We start from the raw sequence: 5,363 nt of genomic DNA on the forward strand, positions 1-5,363 counted from the left end.
TCCCTCCTTGGGTTCTGTGGTGTTGGGATCGCTGTTTTGGTACCTCACCCTTCGCCACGTGTCCTTGGATGCTGGAGACTCATGGAGTTTGTGGAGGGAGATGCGCTGTATATATTTTGTAATCCAATTCATTTCTAATATTTTTTGACACAAGAATAAACTATAGTTTTAACACCAGGTGAAGTGGAGTGTGTGTGAATATATCTATTGTAAAATTGACCACATGGTGGGTCTACACGATTTTTTATCAGTTTCAAATTTTCTAATTTTATATTTTTTTTAGATTATGAGGACATGTAATCCTCTTTTATTGTCATTTAGTAATGCATGCATTAAGAAATGATACATTTTTCCAGAATGATATCACAGAAATACATGACAAACTGACTTAAAAACTGAAAAAAACACATAATTATAACATATAGTTACAACAGTGCAAAGCAACACAGGTTTCCCCCGCCATCTGAAGGTAGAGCGTTCCTATGAAACGGTTCATAAGCCGAAATGTCGTAAAGCGAAGAAGCAATTACCATTTATTTATATGGGAAAATTTTGTGAGCATTTGCAAACCCAAAAATAACCTACCAAATCATGCCAAACAACACATAAAACCTAAAATAACAGTAACATATAGTAAAAGCAGGAATGATATGATAAATACACAGCCTACATAAAGTAGAAATACTTTTCCACAATCATTGCCGGCACTGTTCTCCGTAGCGAAAATCTCACGCAAGTGCTGTTGGCAAAAACACGCTCTCCAGTAACCTTTAAGCCATGAAGCTGCCAAATCATACCAAGTAACACGTAAAAATACACAGCCTATATAAAGTAGAAATAATGTATGTACAGTGTAGTATCACTTACTGGAATGGGGACAGCGCCGAGCACACTGATGATGGTGTGTTAGACTGAGTCATTGTAGGTTGGCTGGTGCAGTGGTCCCCGCCCTCCATGCTGCCAAGCGATACATTGCCGTGAGGCACGCAGGGGTCCAGCGGTAGCCGGGAGGCACACAGCACATCTTTAAGAAAAAAGCTGAAATAAACATGCTAATTAATTAGGTGCCGCCCGGCACGTAATTGTCGGCCCAGAGCAGAGACGACGCAATCTAAAATCGGCACTGATCTGGGCCGACAATTACGTGCCGGGCGGCACCTAATTAATTAGCATGTTTATTTCAGCTTTTTTCTTAAAGATGTGCTGTGTGCCTCCCGGCTACCGCTGCATTTTCTGCGAATCGGAACAGTATCTGTCCGCGGCCTGGGTGTTGGGGTGGTGGGACACTGGGGTGTCATCTCGTCGTCTGTTTCCATTAGAGCAGGCAGCTCATCTTCTCCTATGACTGCCCGCCTCGATGTCGAAGGTCGAGGTTCGTTGTCTGCTGTGACTGATGTGGAAGGCTTGCTTAACTGCTGAGCCTCGCGCATTTTTCTATCATACAGCTTTGTAAGGACTGAAACTATCCTGCAAATATCCCCTAAACTGACGTACCCTTTCAAAATTAAAGTCATACTTTATCATTACTCATTCAGTTTCGATTGTTATCCTTTCCTTTTCCAATTGCATCAGCTCTTCATCTGTCAGTTCTTGGTCATGGGATGCCAAAACCTCTCCAACATCATCTTCGTCAGCTTCCGCAAGCCAAACTCACTTAGTCCTTCCTTCATTCACCATGATCGAAACGCTTAATTGTGTCTAGTTTTACGCTAAGTGTAACACCCTTATGAGCTCTTTCAGGCTTTTCCGACACCTTAGAACTCATCTTGCTAACGGCTGCTCCATGCAACGTGTTTAAGCAAAGCCGTTCCGAACCCGGGGCAGAGCGGCTGCTCGGGGCGCGCGCTGCCTTTCATCGCGCGCTGAATTTTTTTTCGTAACAGTGAAAACAGGGTATTAATGTGGGTCTTTCGTAAAGCAAATATTTGAGAAGCGGGGGACACCTGTACCGTAATTTGATAAGAACAGACCATGGGCACGGTAAAAGTCTCAAAGTCTCTCGAAAGTCCCATCATCTCGAAAACCAATTTCCCCCAGGATCAATAAAGTATGACCACTATCTCACGCAGACGGTGAACTTCCAGTGCCGCCAACTTGCCAATGCAGCATCCTGGAAGCATCCGACCACTGTCCGACTCCAAGTCCGTCTGAAAACTCCGAGTCTCCGACACCGAGCACCATCTCTGCCTAGCGCTTCGACCCCGACCCCGGCAACAGGCAATAGGCAGAGCCGAGGATTTGGGGCCTTCCCCTCCGGAGATTCTCAATCGCACAGTAGCAGCGGCAGCGAAGCGGGCATTTCAGAAGTTTCTCCAGATGTTCCTCTGCACTTCTAACGGCTGTCTCCATCAAATCTGGATTGTGCACGGTCCCCTAGTTAACACATACAATATCATTTGGAAGGGCTGCGCGCGCTGCGTTTCACTGCCATCTTCTCCTCCCTCCGATTTCGAGATGAAATGCAAAATAGGTCGCCCCGGCCCTTCGAGCCACGCTGCCCAGCAATCCTGATTAACTCTAACTTCATCACGGGACAATGGGGTGGCACAGTGGCGTAGTGGTTAGCACAATGCTCGATTCCCACCGCTGCCTGTAAGGAGAAGAAGAAAGAAATTGCCTTTCAACTCACGAGAGAGCACAGGCCATCAACCTCTTGCTGTTGACGTTTCTGTAGCAGGCAATTTCTTTTTTACGAGGCCGAGTTGCTAGCTCGACGCTCAACCCAGTATGGACGGAAAGCATGCTGGCGGAGCTGGCTGGATTCGAACTCGGGACCTTCCGCCCCAGAGTCCGGCACTGATGCCACTACACCACCAGCCGGCCTACTGCCTGTAAGGAGTTTGTACATCCTCCCCGTGACCGCGTGGGTTTCCACTGGGCACTCCAGTCCAAAAGACCTACCGGTTGGTAGGTTAGTGGGTCATTGTAAATTGTCCATGATTAGGGGTTTGTGGTGCTGCACAGCTCAAAGGATGCAAGGGCCTGTTCTGTACTGTATCTCTACAGAGTTTACATGTTTTTGGACTGTGGGAGGAAACCGTAGCACCTGGAGAAAGCCCAGCATTCCAAGTACAGACTAAGTAGGACTGAACTGGGATTGAACATAGAACTCTGACGCCCTGAGCCTCATGCTAACTGCCGTGCTACTGTGGGGCCTTAAGGGTTAGAGGGACAATTTTATATCGAATGACAGATCCCTGGGAGGGGTGTGCAGGCTGGGATCTAATTCAACTCCAGGGGTTTATATACCCACTGGTCACTCTATTAAGCACCTCTTGGTCTTTGCTGCTGAAGCCCATCTTCAGCAAACCGCCGTGGTGAAGTTTGGTTATTTGAGTTACTGTCAGCTCAAACCAGTCCAGTCATTCTCCTCTGACCTCACTCATTGACAAGACACTGTCATCCACTGCTGCTCACTGGATTTTTTTTGTGTGTGTGTGTTTTTTTTTGCACATAAATTTTAGAGACTTTTGCATGAAAATCCCAGGAGATCAGCAAGTTTCCGAGATACTCAAATCACCCTGTCTGGCACCAGTCAAAGTCACTGAGATCACATTTCTTCCCCATTCTGATGTTTGGTCTGAACAACATCTGAACCTCGTGACCACGTCTGCATGCTTTTATGCATTGCGTTGCTGCCACGTGATTGGCTGATGAGATAGTTGCATTAAGGAGCAGGTGTAGTTAATAAAGTGGACATTGAGTGTACATTGAATAACAGACCCATGGCAGTGGGTCACAAGCTGGGATCCAATCTCGAGGTTCGGGGTTGTGGTGACCTCCTGTGTTCTCCAGGATGGACAGCTCCAAAGTTTCACCTCCCTCTGGGTGAAGAAAGCTTGCTGTCTCTCAGTCCAAAGTGGAGTTATTCTGAAACAGTTCCCGAGGAGATGGAAGTGTGCAAGGCCCTCACCCTATTTGGACCCTCGAGTGCCTGTCAGGCTGCATCACTGCAGTACGGAAGCTGCAAAGGCTTCGGACTGCAAGGTCCTACAGAGCACCGTATATACCACCAAGAGGATCACCGGGCTCTCCCTCCCTTCCCATTTGTCACATTTACCGAGAGCATCGTATACCGAGAGCATCGTATACCAAGAGTCCGAAGCATTGTTGAGGATCCCAGCCACCCACTCCTCAATCCCATTGATCCACGGCCATCAGGAAGGAGGTACAGGAGCGCCAGGACTGGGTAACAGCTTCTCCCCTCAGGCTGTGAGACTAATGAATACCCTGCCACCACCGAGGTCTCGTCACCAGGACAGCGAGCTATCTATGGTTTGCCTGTGCTGCGCCCTGCTTGAATTTTGAATCATATTTTATTAACTTATTTGTGGTAATATTTAGTTCTGTGTGTGATATGTTTTCTGGGTCCAGAGGAACGTCGTTTTGCTTGGTTGTATATATGTACGGTCAGCTGACACTCAACTTGGTCTTTGGGTCTCACGGAGGCAAGATGTTGAATTCATCTGGGAGAAATAATCTCATTCTCCCAAACCTTAAAGCCTGAGGCCTAGGCCTGGTCTGTTGAGTTCTTGGTTGGAAAGACTCTTATTCCTCACAGATGTTGCCTAACCCTCAGTATCCTTATTCTGGCTTCTGCCACCTTCCTTTCCAGTCCTGACGAAGGGTCTCAGCCCAAAATTCCCCTCTATAGATGCTGCTTGACATTCTGAGTTCCTCCAGCGTTTGTGTGTGTTGCTCAGTTTTTCCAGCATCTTGTGGTTGCAGAATAGAGGGGCACCACAATACACAATAATTTATATAACTGTAATGATCACTAACCCATGTTTATATACTTATATACATCAAAAGCCTAGCCAGGTGGTTACACATCAAAGAAATGGAAGTCATCCAAAAAACGAGGGATAGATCTTATGGAAAACCATGGTCGCCAACATCCGCATCGGATATGGTACCTAGACAGACAGACAGTAACGATCACAAACGCAACTGCAGTATACACAATTGAAGTAAGGGATCTTCACTTCTGGACACTAATGCTCTTGCGCCCAGGAATTTGTGGACAAGCACGTCCAGATCTCCTTGTAAAACAGGTCCAAGGTATCTCTGGTGTCGCGAGCTGGGCACGTTTTCACCTCCGCAATGCTGCAGTGTGGTTTTGCGTTATCAGTGCACTTGTTCCCCTCGGTCAAGCTGTTTCTGCTGATTGTGGATTAAATGCGGCCCAAAAAACCATCCTCCGCCGTCTGCAACCGCATTCTTCTGCGACGAGGGCGGCAGTGGTCTACCGGCCGAGAGGGGGCGCTAGTGTTGGCAGAATCCTCCGGCCGAGCGGGGGCGCTACAGCGGGTTGAGTCCTCCGGCGCTGGTAGCTCAGCCGCGGTCCTCCGACCGAGCGGGTC

Source organism: Mobula hypostoma, chromosome 2 (genome assembly GCF_963921235.1).
Source record: "Mobula hypostoma chromosome 2, sMobHyp1.1, whole genome shotgun sequence".
NCBI lineage: Eukaryota > Metazoa > Chordata > Chondrichthyes > Myliobatiformes > Myliobatidae > Mobula > Mobula hypostoma.